This window comes from Morone saxatilis, unplaced genomic scaffold (assembly GCF_004916995.1).
Source record: "Morone saxatilis isolate NCDOM2014 unplaced genomic scaffold, NCSU_SB_2.0 Contig20, whole genome shotgun sequence".
Lineage (NCBI taxonomy): Eukaryota > Metazoa > Chordata > Actinopteri > Moronidae > Morone > Morone saxatilis.
Window position 1 is genome coordinate 9419775 of NW_023339763.1, and position 15817 is coordinate 9435591.

The window sequence follows — 15817 nt, forward strand, 5'->3', positions numbered from 1 at the left end:
AGATGAATAGTATAAATCAGCCCATCCCTGTTACACGGCTTAATATCTTGTCCCTGTTTTTATAGAGGCTGAACAGACTGGGCTGATGGCTGAGCAGCCTTCATTACAGTTGCCATCTGATGTAACTTGTTTCCTGACACTATGCCCTTCTGCTGCACTTTAAAGATTGCTGGTCTAAATTAAACCCCCACCGCACTGCAAACAGAGTTCATCACTGTGGTTTTCTAAAAATAGTTTCCAGTCTTTGTTTAGCAGCATATACGTTATTTCAGCATCACTGTGAACATGTTTGCGATCATCAATCTCAATTCTCTGAAATCCCATGATCCACCTCCCAGACAAAGCTGACATCACATGATCTATATAACAGGAAAATGTACCCTATTGATTCGTTTTTATTAACCACATGATGACAAAAACAAAAACACACACAACTACACTATTTGTTTCTAATGTGATAATACATAGCATGGTATTATACAATCTGGGCCTAGCTTTGCTTCAGTATGTATGTAACGAATAGGAAATTAAGAAGCCTAACATTGTTTTATTTACCATAGAGGGACCTGAGGCTGCTGACTGTTACTGTTACTGTTAGAGGAAATTAAAATTACATACTTAGCTGTTAGCAGTTCCGTTAGCGTTCAATGAATAATAATAATGAATAGTTAAAATAATTCAAGTATTAGAACTGATGAAAGAGTAATCTTAAACAGCTCGATGTCAGTCAGATAAGCAGCTGTAAGATGGACTTTTTCATTTAAAAATGTTCAGGGCATGCATGGGGTTCATTAACCTTTGTCAATAACCTAGACTTAGCTACACTCCCCATTTGTCCTATAAAATGTGACTTTACATTCAGACAGAGTTGAGTAATCAGCTATTTAGCCGGCAATCTGCACTCAGAGAACCTTCAGCAAATAACATGTCTAATAAACAAGCTAAGTACTCATCAGGAGGCAAACTCTTAACTGCCGTCATTGATGTGCATACAGCAGTTACTGTGTTTATGGACCATAAGTCACAAGCCTGATAGTAAATGTAGGACAGTTGAAGAAAAAACATTAATAGAACATGATGGACGCTTACATGAATATTCCCACAATCCAACTATGTTTATTTGTGGTCTATGTACCCTTTTGAGTAAAGCAAAATGATGACCTTGCATTCAAGGTATTCTTGCCTCCAAAAATTAGATGCTATAGTCTGCTTGAATACAGCTGATGTTACATAACACTGCTGGCAAGTTTCCAAGCCTGCGAGAAAGCACATGAAAAACCAGATACGGAGGAGGTGTAAATTGTCTGTGAACAAATTCTTAGCACACAAATCCAACCAGTCAGTAAGTAAGGCAGGATGCCATTTCTCAGTGACAAGAGTTTTCTGCAAAAACAGATTTCACATATATTTTTACATCTGATTCTGTACATCCATTCTCACACATATTTGCCCAAGGTAAGTTCAAGAAGCTACTGAAACAGTAAGCAAAGGTCCCACTGTCAGCAGACAGTGCTACTTCTTCAAAATTAGAATCAATTGGTACAAGTGTACTTTTGCGCCACATATTGGCATGCAGTTATTGGCATAACAGTGCATTCAATTCCAGCTTTGTCTTAACTGCCATGAGCAACAATCTTCCCCAAAAAATAACCTGGTTCTTGCACATCGAACTTCTGCTCAGTTGCAGGTACATGGACAAAAAAAGTGAGAAGTAATGCAAACCAAGTGATTGGCCGCCATTTAACATTAAATTCAACAAAACATGTCGCTTTCACTCTAAATGATTAAGGGCAGTCATTCTAGATGATTCCCACTGTAGCTTGGGGAGAATGAGGTCCTTTGGGGTCACCAGCTAAGGGCTATCTGCAGCTAACCAGTGCCAGTCTAGTTGGATGCCTGAAATGTGCCAGGGTTTCACAACACGAGGCAGTGCTGGGCAGCAGTCCAAATCAGGATACCCTTCTCAAAACAAAGGAAGCAAAGAGCGAGACCAAAGAAGAGGAAGATATAAAACAATAGATGAAATAAATGAAAACCTATCGACAAGGAAATTAAGCTATTTTTGCAGCCCAATTCTGTCGGTATCTGACCTAAAAATCCAATTTTTAGTTGTGTCCTACTTTAAAGTTCTCTATTGTACAACTTTCTCTTACACAGGCCTGCTCTGTCCTTCTTATCACATGAAATTAGGGGAAGAAAACAAAGAAGGGTGGGGAGGTTAAATTGTCCATACCATGCTACTGCAGTAAATGTCATGTGGCTGATTTATTGCTGGCAATCAGTGAACCTGTTCAGCATGTTTGACATGTTTGAAATGTTTGAAATGTAGTATGAGCAGTGAATAAAAAGGGCCCTTCCACTCTCACTGCCTCATGCAGAGCATCAAACTTGTTTAAAAGGCTGTTTTCACTTGACCGCTTTCTACCCATATTTCAATTTACCACTACATTACAGAAGACGAGGAGACTGATAGGCAAGGACACAAGCACTGTTCTTTACTGACTGCGAGCAATGGAGGATTTACAGTGTCTGAACTGAGCATGGAGAGACAAAGAGAATGAAGGCAATGAAGCAGAGACATATTTAAAGAGACATTTAGAACGTACGACAGTCTAAGCACGAGACATCAAAGAAGGTAGAGAGAGTCTGGAGGAAAAGGAAGAGGTTAAGGTGTGTGGGTGGGTGTTGGTTACATTGCCCTACACTTAGGTACATTAATTACTCTGTTTCTTACACGCACAGAATTTTTACAAATGTTTTACCGTTGAGGGTAGGAATGGAGGTTATGGCAGATATGTTCACACCGCTAATACTAGAGTAGTAGTAGTACTAGAGCTACATGAGAACATAAGCATTCTAACTCACAATTACAATACTAACAAGCTGATGTGTAATAGCTATAATGTTTGCCATGTTCACCATCTTAGTTTAGCGAGGATGGGAAAGTCATTAGTTTTGCAGGTATTTAAACAAAAACCAAACAATCGGTTATTACAATGCATCTCAGTGGTGAAATGAATGTCAGTACCAGATTTCATGCTAATCAATCCAATAGTTGTGAGGACACGTCAACCTGCTGTTGGCAGGTCAGTCCCAATCCATCAGGTAGAGATATTTTACTGAATAAGTGAAAACTCTGACCTGCTGGTTGCCCTACAAAAGGGCTCGCCCAATTCTGGACTCATCCTCTGGAGACCACGCAAAATCTTGTAGCAATCCATCCACTAGGTGCTGAGATATTTCAGTTTGGACCAAAGCAATCTCAGAACCAAACGGCTGTCATCTAATGACAATCATGCAGATATCCATTTCCAGAGATAGGGATCTCTAGATCACAACTAAAGTTATTCAATTTACAATATTGCTTAACAGATAAATAATTTAACACATGACTTAATAAATAACTTATTAAAATTTGCTTTATTTACTGAGTCAACTAATCCATAAATTATCAAATTGTTTTGAGCATTATCATTAATGACTAGAGACCAATTCATCACTTTTAAAATGCAAACTTTGCGATCTCACAATGAATTGGCTCTTCCAGCCACAACAATGCTGACAACAGAGATCAGTGGCTGGCACTTTAATAATGCAACATGGACATTTCCAGTGTTTAGTGATTTACATGAAGCCGATCTGTAGCTAAGTTAAATAAAACAGAAGCTCAGAAGAATCATTTCACAGCTTTACAATGATGGTTTGTTTCACTGTGTGGAATTTGTTTTTCTTGGTTTATTAATTAATGGTGGAAAATCACATTTTATAATGATAGCAAACAGCTCTGACCTCAGCTACACTATGTGCAGTATTAGGGGCAACCCTAACCCTGACAACAACTTAAAAGTAGCACAAGCTTTAAAAAGCCACTAGTGTTATCCACAAATTTGAGTTACGGCCAACTCATGTCAATAAATAAGCGATAAATAATCTGGCTGCCACATTGGTTCTTCCACCACACAGGTCTATTTCCAACATTGGTTTGGCAAGACGAAAACTGGCACACTGTAACTCACAGCAACACATTATCATCACCATCACAAGCTAAAGCGCCTTTGAAAATAGTAGTTTGGCCTTAGGACTAGCTCCGCTGTAAATAGACAAGCTCCAGACACAGAGGGACTTCTATTTTAAACAATGACAGCATGGTGGCTGAGAGGTGGGTCAATATTCCCAGACAAATGAACAGGGTCAATTTACTTTCACTTCAAACAATGCAGGGGCTGAAAAGGAAAATAAAATCTTTCTCTGGTTATTATATCAATATATGAGATTGTACAGAATAAGAGCTCTGCTTTTGTTATAAGATTCAGCTGTATCTGAGCAGGTCCAAATTCTGTGGTAAGAGAAAGAGAACAAGAGAGAAAGAGCAACGAAATTAAGACCATATCATCCCTGCAGCTAACCTCATGTGTCCTGTGACACCATGCAGTGATAAACACAGTCACCAACCATCCTGTCAACCAGCTGCTTGCTTAGTCAGGATGATAAACAGTCTACGCCTGTTAAACCTCCAGCAGTGCTGATACCGATGCATGTTGGACCAGCATGGCACCACCAATCCAGACAAATAGAGCATTTTTCCATTCACAAACTGTATCCACACTCTGTGCTCTCTTAAAATTCCTTCTTTTACAAAGGAACATCTTCTGTTTGATTTTGAAATGAGACTAATTCTGCTTATGTTATACGCCTCTTCATTTTGTGATCATTAGATTTTGTAGTATGTGTTTATTTCTTTTGTTGCCATTTATATAGCTGCAGGATCAAGTGGACACTATAATGTACAGTCACTGGAGGAGCATGGTACATTAAAATCTGAGGAAAATGTCAAAATGCTTTCACAGCAAACCACAACATCTCAAGCGCTTCCCAATGTTGACTTTGGAAAACCAAAATGTAGCCTAGATGTCTATCACAACCAGTGCTCGCTTGTTGTACAGCAATGGCCTGGGCAAAGCCATTTAGTAGATTTAGATAATTTTAGATTGGATTTTTCCATGATTGCAAAGCTAAACTAACTGCTGTTTTATTAAGAGGAGGCAGCCCTGAAACAGTTGTTCAATGTTTCTTTTAAAATTTGGTAAACACTGTAATATAATATAGACAGCATTGTTGACAACTCAGTTTACTATGGGCTCCATTAAACTCAAAAGCTGAACAGACGCCACCAGCTTTTCATAGCAGTGTATTTTAAGATTTGGATGGAGCTTGATTTATGTGCGCAGTGGTAGCTTAGCAAACATACAACAAGAAGTGGGTCACCTATAAAGTCAGGATCTGTACTGAATCTCATTAATTGTGTTTTGACCAAGGCAAAATGAGGCCATTATCAAGTTTTCCCTTGAACCAGCTGGCATGGGTCATAAGATTACACAAGGTCTAAGTCTGAACGACAGCCTCAGGGGGTGAATGTTTGCCTCCACATGTACAGTAACCTTGCTCAGGTAAATTATTGACCGGTCTATGGCACAAGGTCCTCTGCGTTGTCTGGTGACAACCTATGACATAGCCAGCTCTACACCTGCAGAAATCGGGGCTGCAAATGCATACTGAGAAATTTTCCTGTCTGTGTGTGTCGGTGCATATCGACACACACTCAGGCATAACAAATCTCATTAATAGGTCTGATGCAATAAAATAAATCTCTGTGTAACATAGATATATTAATTAATCATACTACACAAGTACATTCTCCAAGCAATTTTTGTTCAGTTTAACTTGGCAGCATACCAGCCCATCTAATTTCCCATCATTGGCATTCACAGCTGAAAAAAAACACTTCTAGGACGGGCGTCATTTTACACAAGCTCTTAAAAGCAGCTAGGTAACAAATATTGAACTAGAGGGGCACAGACTGCAAAGCTCCACCAGGGTGTTTTGTTTCTACAGTAACATTTGTCATGGCGGTTCCTTGTATGTTTAGTCACAGCACACTATTACTTGATTGGCAGCGTTTTCCCGCATGTGCCATAGATGAAATGTGTTCCTTGGGGCTCCATCAGGTTTTTTCGAGGCATAAAGTTGTAGTATTAATATGATGGTGTCGTCAATTCTTCCCCTCAAAAAATTTTTTTTCACTCTGTAAAGACAAATAACCTTTTAATAACTCAAACTCTCACTCCCCTTTCCAACCCTGACTTTAAAAAAATAGCATTTAAGAAGTATTTATAGAATTTCATATGGCAGGCTAATCTGCAATTCAAAACACAAAATGTATGTGACGGTATATGATGGTATTTGTGTAAAAAAAAACAAAAGCTATTTGAACTGGCACAGTTCTTGTAGCCTTCATGGCACTAGTTTAATGAGAATCAAGAGAGTCAAAGAAAAGTATTTTCACATGGTATGCGCTAAAAAGAGAAGCATAGACAGCAAAAAGAGCTCTTTTGGAGGGGGTGGGAGGCTGTTATTGCCTTTAATGGATAGTGACAGCTGTAGAGTGACAGAGAAGGAAAGGGGAGAGAGAGATGGGATGACACGCAGCAAAGGGCCACGGATCTGAGTCGAACCCATGGCCGCTGCAGGAAGTACACCAGTTCTAGCAGGTAAGCTATCAGGGCACCCTGAAGGAGCTTTTAATCCAGAATGGACAGTCTTACATGTTCATTCTTCCCACAGACAGAGCGTGGCGATTATTAAAAATGGCTATCGCCATTAAGCAAAAGCACAGACCATCTTTTGACCAAATTGAAACTGAGCACAAAGACAATGAACAAATAGCCAATATGATAGATCTACCAGAAGAAGAAGAGCGTCTGTGTTTTTGAAGCTACTGAAAATCATATCTTCAGTATTTCTAAATAGCCTGGTGTGTCATAATAAATTGATACTGCCCAAGCCTATCTCCAGGCTTTAAAAACTGGCAGGTCTGTGATATTGTACATTAGTTGTATCTAAATGGCCTTCAACGAATCACAAGAAAAGCAGCTCTGGGACTGGAGCGACTCATCAAGTTGCTCACACTTCAACAGGTTGGATGCTTGCTGCTAGAGGGGTCTGAACCGGTGGCCTCCTGCTGACAGTCTCCCTGGTTACTCTGCCACCCTGCTGATTCTAAACAGCTGGAGGTAAAACTCCTAAGAAGAGCAAAGGGATCACATATTCACTCCCCTTTAAACCCCTTTTTGTAAAGACTAGTATTGATACCTATTTTCAGAGATCACTAACATATGGTTTGTAATTTGCATTGGATTTTTACAGTGCAAAACACAGGCTGATCATTTGAGCAGGAATAGACTCACTGATGATTGTGTGGGACTTTATTGGTCCATTAGCAAATCAGACAAAAATTACATGTTGACGTGTGTATTCCTTAAAGTCATTCCCTTCTATGGTGACTGGGAAAGGAGGCATTAAAGATGATCGCATCTGTGTAAAATGGGAGAAGAAACAGCGATGGCAACCCACAATCGGGTCACTAGAAAGCATCAAAGGCAGGAAATTCCAGCAACTTGATTCATTGATCTGAAAACAAGCTGTGACACATCAGAGAATTTACAGGACTTCATACTGAAACACGTCACTTAAAAAAAGACTTTTATCACAAAAACAGAAAAATGTACGTGTTATAATTTAAAAAATATATTTTAAGTCTGTGTTTTAATTAAATATTAGGACTGCAAAGTCACAGAGATAAAATAGTATGTCTTTATATATTAATGGTCTATTCAACTAAAACTTGAATAAACCATTGTCAGATGCAGAGATTCCTCAAGCGTATTACAGCAGAAACTGACATCAGAAGAAAATGATTACACTTGTGGAAAAGATAACATTAACCCTCAGGGGAAAATACGCTATATCACATAGCGAAGCCATATGTTTAATGAATGAGCGAGGCAATTGTTTATGCCATGATATAGTAACTAAAGTATCCTAAGAGATGCATCAGGGTGTGCCTGATTCCTCTGAGCTGAGCCTCTGAATCTGAATAAAATAGACTAGATCCTACAATATTTAGAATATTTAATATTTATTACTGTATTAGCTATATATATAAGGATTTTAATTTACAACATTCAAAACTAAAATAAAACAGAATTATCAACAGAATGTGAAGAACTAACAGTTTTGTTTTGTGTATTGTGTTGCTAGGATATCTACTGAAATTAGCATGCTAACTAGCTAGCCCCAGACCGTTCTGTCTTGTTATACCAATTTTCATCTCAAGAGGCAATAGTGAGTCACTGTAGCATCCAGTCTGGCCTCATTCTAACATAATAGGATGAAGAAGTAGTACTGCCCTGAGGGCAAGAAAGCGTGTTTGGCGGCAAAGAAAGAAGTTACTGAAATATAAGGAAACAAGACCCATTTTTCTTTTGGACTGGTAAATAAAGAGCTATTAATGGCTATTTAGTGACAGCTTAGGTAGCCAATTATGCAACATTATTGACTGTTAATATGTCTGCCAAGTTAGCAGTTTGTTGAAATAAAGTCCTATGGGAGCTACTAAGAATTTCCTTTCTGTTTCTTGCGATAGGAGTGGACATCCCTACCCCTATGGTGATAAGCTGTTCTTAATTTGTTTGAATTATGAATGGCAATTTCTTACATAAAGCTTATTTAGGGTCAATAATGTATGGGTGACAAACTGAAGGGAAATTTTATGTAAATGGGTGTTCAAATAGTAGGGGACATTGTGTGCATTCAGAAGACATGGGTGGAAAATAAAGCCTGTTTTTTTATTTTTGGGTGTTTGTGGTGGAGGGCATAGCTTACCACCTCAACTAACCAATTTCCTGGGGAAAACCCTGAGATCTGCTGTACGGTTTAGTTAATGCAAATTTCCAACGCCTTTTTTAATTTTAATTTTTACACTTTGCTGTTGATACTGCTTTCACTTTATATGGGATGTTTCTGCCAGGCACCACATTTCCCAAATAAAAAGCCATTTGGTGAACCATCACTTCAGTAATAGACAATACGACTGTCCAAGAAAGCTAACACAAATCTGAAGAAAAACATGCATGGCAAAAAAGAGAAACAGCCATATACATAATGGCCAAAGAGTACAAAAGGGGCATCAGCCTGAGCCACTAGACCTGTACTTCCTGTCTCCCGATAAAGTTGTTGCCAAACATAACAAGCACAATCCTCTGTTTATGAAGTACAGTGAGTCAGTTCAGTTGGGGGTATATTTATGCTTACTCCTGACATATCTGAGCATAGTTTGCTAGAATTTATAAGGGTGAAGCGAGGGAGTTGGGATCTGCATTAATTCCACGGGTCCTTTAAGCATACATATGCACTCACAGAAACTTTAAACTATAATTCCAATGGCCATTAAATGATTCATCAGATGGGTTTAGAAAGAATCCATCCAACGATCTCTTATTCTATTATTGGTAATCTATACCCAGAAATGCCTCCCAGCTAGCTTTGCCAACCATACACAGTCATCACATGATGTGCAATGAGGCATTTGTGAGTGCATATGTTTGTCTGTTTATAGTGCACAGTATGTGGGTGTAGTGTGTATAAATGACATACAGAATTTAAATAAAATCTAAGCTGTGTCATATCACTATATAAATACTGAATTTTCAAAGAACACTAAGCGATATTCCATTCACAAAAATAATGCTCACAGAATTGTAAGAAACAGAAACTTTAGAAACAGTTCATCATCTTGGTCTGAAAGAGGGACAATGTTGCACAGAATTTTAAAGTTAAGTTTAGTTTACAATTCTTACAATTAAAATCAGCGTATGTATGAAGGAAATTCCCCTGCAGTGATTTAGCGTGGCTCAACGGTGGTATGTGGTATTACCGCCATTTTTGTTATTTTTGCTAATTACTTTGCAAGAGGTGCTGTGGGATAATGTTTCCTTTCAGTACCTACTACAACTAATCACCTGCACTCTCCCACCTCCTGCCTCTGGCGTCTGTGACCCTGTTAACTGGCATTATTAACATATTCGGCTTAAAGTTGCCAGTCAACAGGGTCACTTGTAAAACCATAACACTGGCAAGCCGTGGGACGTAAACACCACAGCTAAGGCAAACTGTGATGAGTCGCCGTTCAGCTTCAAGACCGCTAGTGTTTGGAATTGGGAGTTGTTTCAGACATCGCTTCTGCCAGGTCATGTCTCTTCAGTATAACACTCAACATGATGTGATGATATGACGTCTCTTGTGGTTGTGGCTTGCCATCCACTGCAGTTGGTTTGTCAATAGCGCAGTTCATTATTGCAGTTATTGTGACAGCCCTATAGACCACCACCTGTTCTCATGTGACCAAAGCTCAATACTTAGGTCAATTGATGACAAATGAGCTGCATTTGCTCCATGACAAGTAAGCAAACTCCATCTGCACTTTCAACCGAAGGATGCGGTTGAAAGTGCCAGTAAAAAAAAGCTAGTAAGTGGATCTTGAGTTAAAAAAACGACATATATGACACTGTCCTGTACATGGAATGAGCCAGATAATGTAAAATCAACCTGGTTTAGAGGCTGGGGAAACACATCATGAAGAAAACATATATTAAGTAACAGGACATGTCTTAATAACACAACAAACCTTAGTATTGTTGATTCTTTCTGAAAAAACGTTGCAAAAATAGTACTTACTGTAGGACTATTGCATGAATAATATTGTAAGTCTCTGTTCTTTGTTTTTCTGTGTATTTCTTTTTATGTTTTGCAGTGAATATGAAGACCAGAGGTTTTTTCCTGCAAAAGCAGGTTAAATCCGTCATGTGGCCTCTTACATAGGCCTCGGATATGTTCACGACACCTAACACCAGCGTAAACATGCCAGCAGCCGCAAAACAGCCTTAAAAAAGAAACAGCTTGGCTACTCAGAGGCCTAGACCTCCTTTGGCTCTCTGCACTACAGTGACCCCAAATGAGGCCCACATCAAAGACTCAGTACAGTAGTCAAAAAGAGCCGAGCAACCAAGGCAGAGAGAAGGAAGAGGTCTACAAAGAAGAATGAATGAAAGAGCATCTTGTTAGAAAACATGTCTTGGCTGATCAAAGCTGACATGTCCGCTGTGAGTTCAGGCCACATGTATAAAGACTGTTTAAGGAAGAGTATCAATATGGAATCAGCTTGACCTTTCAGTTCAACAAAGAAAACTAAATTAGAGACACTTTCTTTGAAAATCAGACTTAGGCATAAGCCTTTAGGGGCCAGAGCCTGGATGTTTATGTCCTAGATGAACTTGTAAGACTAGTCCTGAGAACAAAATGTTAGCTGAATGTTTGCAACTGATGAAGGATGAGGAAATAAACTACAAGGTGGCAACTAAACATTAAGATGCAGACAGTGAAAGAGCAGTAAACTGTAGCGCTGCATTCAGCAAAGGTTAAGCCTATTGATGTGGATTGAGGTTGGCATAATCAAATATACAAATCCAGGAAACTGAGTCAACAGACATGAGTCTGACCTAGTTTGGCTTTAGTTTGTTGTAGGTGCATTTTGGCTGACTACCTGTTGTGAGATGACTATAGAGAGGGCACTTCCAGTAGTACAGTAGAAATTCTCTGTAAGCAGTTTCTATAATGTATATGCATTGCATGCTAAAGATGGCAAAAGCAGGATTTTCTGAAGAGGTATTTTTCAACATTAAAATCAAGCAATAGAATGAGATGCAAAATGTAGTGAAATCATTCAAATCAATATAACAATATTAATTAAGATTAAGAATAGTTTTTGCTGTTAAATCACATTATCAAACTGATGTTCAGTGCAATCAATTACGTACATATTGAAAAATTAATTATAGGTTTTTATTATATCTGACAAAAGTCTTCACAACTGTAAAAAAAAAAAAATACCTTCAATAACTAATTTTCATTGTTTTTAAATTAAAATTTGTTTGAAATCATTCATTTGGTCCACAGAGATTTGTGAAATGATGATGATGAGGATCATGATGTGATGTCAGTGAAAGTGAATTAGATAATGTTGAATTATCACGGCATGTTAGCTTGTGGTTTCTAGAAAATGATGTTGTCCAGTAATGCTGACATACGTGACAGATCCTGATTCAATTCAGTTCAACTTAGCTTAAAGCTGTTTTCACTTCAGTAAATTAGTACCCACAACTACAAACTAAAACCCTACAATATAGTTTCAACTCTCTGTAACAACAAAGATGATATTTCGGTCGAATACAGTTTCCAACAAGCAACAGCATGTAAAAAATGCAGCTGTAATGAATTAAGCCAGGCAGACAACCAGAGAGCTGCACTCAACGCTTGGTTTGAGGAACAATTATAATAATAATCCTCATCCAGCGCATCATTCCTTTCCTTGCCCCCGTCGCCAAGTGCTTGCTCATGTGGGTTACTGTTGGGTGCTCTGTAAATGTTAGTAAGGAGGTTCGGTCTAGGACCTGGCCTCTATTTTGAAAAGTGTCCTGAGGTAACTTCTGTTATGAATTGGCGCTATACAAATAACAATTGAATTGAATTGAATCATCATAATCACCACCATCATTAACTCAACAATTTTTATCTATGGTATATATGCCCCACCAGTGTTAAAATCTTATGTTTAGGTTTTTGCTGCATAACATCTCCCAATCTATTGGCCCCTTGGGTCAGACTCCAAAAGCATCCAGGTGGAAGGTCAGATGTATCCTGCACTGTGATCGGCCTGCACAAGCTGCAACCAAAAATTAAAGTCAGGTTGTTACTCTTTATGTCTCATTTTTCCTCAAATAATAAACATTTCACAGAAGAATAAAATGCTGCATAAATAAAGTATGTTTTGTTTTTGTTTAGCAAGTCTAAATTTAGAACACATTTACACTTTAGAACACTGCATGCATAGCATTGTTGTACGCTGTGTTAAAGTAGCTCATGTGCTAAGATAAGCTTAGGTTAGGCATTGAATGAAACGTTGTCCATTGCACCCAGAGGACACTGAACAACAGACAGGCCTATAAAAAGCAATATAAAGAAGGTGAAGAAGAGCATGAAGTCATCCAGTAAACCACCAGAATTTTACCACGATGCATCAGCAAAAACCCAGTCTAGCAGAACACAATGTTTAACTATCCTATGATGAATTAGCAAAAAGTATTAATTTGGTATTAAATACTTATTTTAAAACATCAAATAAAAGATGTGCATGTTTGTGAGTGTCTCTTTTGACATCCTGAATCTGCAGCATACTCCTAATAAAGGAGCATCTGTGTGTGTGTGTGTGTGTGTGTGTGTGTGCATGCATGATATCTTCATGAGTACAGCTTTTACATGCTTCTGTGAAATATGGAGTGCTTTAAAGGGGCCCATCAGGGGTAAGTAGGTGAGAATAAAAAAGTGACTGACAGTCTAAGGAGAGAGAGGAATCAGCACACCAGAGCAGATCTGTACACGTGGCCTCCCAGCATCCCTGTGTACACACACACACACACATAGTCTGTCTTTCCATCCGCAGCTCTGCTCTGGCACACACGGACGCATGTAGCACAGCAACAGAGTGTACATCAACTTTTTAACCCCTTTTAAGGTCAAAATGACTCAAAATATTTTAAGATGAGATTTTAAACTAAAAAAAAAGAAAACATTCCAAAAGCAATGTACTGTATAATAAATGTTATCTGTTGCATGAAAAAAAGAGTAACGCACTACCCAAATTAAATTCGGGTCTACTACATATCTACTTAATGAAAGAAGTATCATGCTGTTTCAAGAATTTTTAAGAATGTTTCAAGGGCCTCATTTCACCCTGGGCATGAAGCAACAACATTTGTCTATTTGATTATCAGTTATATAACCAGAGGCATGAGCCAAGCAACGTGATTGAGCCAAATTGTGTTCCAACTGTGCTGAAAAAATTCCCATAGAACAGCTAGGTGGGCTCGGAAATATACAGTACAGTACACGGAGATGGTTGCTATGCTAACTCATGTGGTAACCAGGGAGTTTGTACACATAATTTAATGCAATGAATGCAGCAGCACTGCAACAAAATACTACCACTGTCTTATTAAGTGCTGTGTAGCATGTTTCCCTTTTGCTTGGTGAATTACATTGCTATTTTATTCAATACTTAAATTGCATTATATCGTGTACAGATTCTATGAATTTCTCTTAAGTAATTACAGCCACTACAATAATGCTTGCAGTGGCACCTTCACAGAATAGTTCTGGTGTATATAATTACAGTGAACTTCACATCTGCATTTGAAACACGCATACAAATTTTCTTTCACACATAGCAGAAAAAAAAAATCAGTCGTTCAATTAATTATTGAATGGAAAATAAATTAATCTGCAACTATTTTCATAATGGATCGTTTTTTAGGAAACAATTCAAATTTTCTCTTGTCCCAGCTTCTACACTGTAAAGATTTCTTGCTTTTTTTGTCTTATGTGACAGTAAACTTAATATATTTTGGTTCTGGGCTGTTGGTCTCACAAAGCAAATAATCTGTGTCACTTTGGAATTGAGGAAATTGTGATCACTATTTTTTTTTAATAGACCAAATAATTATCATAAAAATCATTAGTTGCACCATAAGTTTCATAAAAATCTTCTTTTTTTTTTTTTCAAAATCAATCTTGCAAAATTGCATAATCAACTGGAGGCTAATGAACCTGAACTACATGGTAATACTAAGTCTGACTATGTCATCTTCAAGTCTCCAGTCATCTTCAAATCTAATTTTGTGGGATATTTGGTGACTTGTAAACCTGAAATGTTCAATGATTGAAAAATTCATCATTTTTGTACCATGACAATTTCAAATAATATGACAATTAAGAGAAATGAGAAATGGAAATAATAATTTTTAACTTACTATGATGTACTGATCCATCGATAGATCGGATTGTTTTTGTCATTTGCTTGTATATTAAGTTGTTTGTACTAGAAGAGTTTTTGCACTGTGCTGTGCATTAGTGCCCTGCCTCAAAGGAACACAGTAAGAAAACACACACCACACTGGTGCAACAAGCATCAACATACCAGGAAGTAGTCTGGGTACAACAGCACTGCGGCAACAGATTCTTGCCACATGTAGTTTTTTTTTTTTTAAACAACACTTGTTGTTTGATTAAATTACCAAGTGATACAAATCTGGTTGCCACATTAGCCTAACCAGAAAAGCAAAAAAATAAAAAAGAAAGAAAAGAGTTTGCACTTCTGGACTATGACAAAAAGACTTTACCATAGTTTAAGTAGGTTAACAGCACAAGAGCACAGGAGCATATCAGTTTGACAGGAGGGAGATAACAATATCTGACACCCATGTTCATCTTTGAATTGTTTACAAAGCAGCCAACACCTCAATTGTTCAGAGGACACCACTGACTCACATTATTAACCTGAATTAATCGCACACCATCTTGTGATCCGCCCATTCAAGCCATGTTCACTAAGAAGCTCATAAAACAGCAAATAAATGTCTCCCTTCAACCTTCTACTCACAGCCTATTCCTCTATCAGTGTATAGTACAGTACTTCCAAGCTGAATTGAGGCGTGTCCACCGGACACTGTTGCAAATATGCTATTTTCTCACCGGATTAATTTCCCTCACATTAAAACGTACTGCATCCTGACTGAGACATGTGCATTTCATGTTTTCTCAATGAATCATTTCCTGTGGGATGACACATTTTACGTAACTCTGGGATATCTTTATAACAAGCACTGTTTTACAGTACAATCTTGGAAAATTACCAGAAGGCGGAGCAGGGACAAATTATGATGAGTTACTTTGTATGAGAACAATTTTGCAATTTTGCCCAAAAACAACCAAAGCCGCAATATTGAAAAAAACCACAAGATTGCACATGTTTATATACTTCTTCAGGGTGATTAACACCATCTCAACTCAGCACAACTGAATATCTTAA

General features: G+C 38.0%; 1 protein-coding gene across 2 annotated transcripts in view; it reads right to left on the bottom strand.

The window, feature by feature from the left end:
• The window catches only part of LOC118331297 (glucocorticoid receptor-like), a 61489-nt gene that overhangs the window by 41084 nt on the left and 4588 nt on the right, over nucleotides 1-15817 (bottom strand). The gene's annotated exons all lie outside the window — the stretch shown is intronic.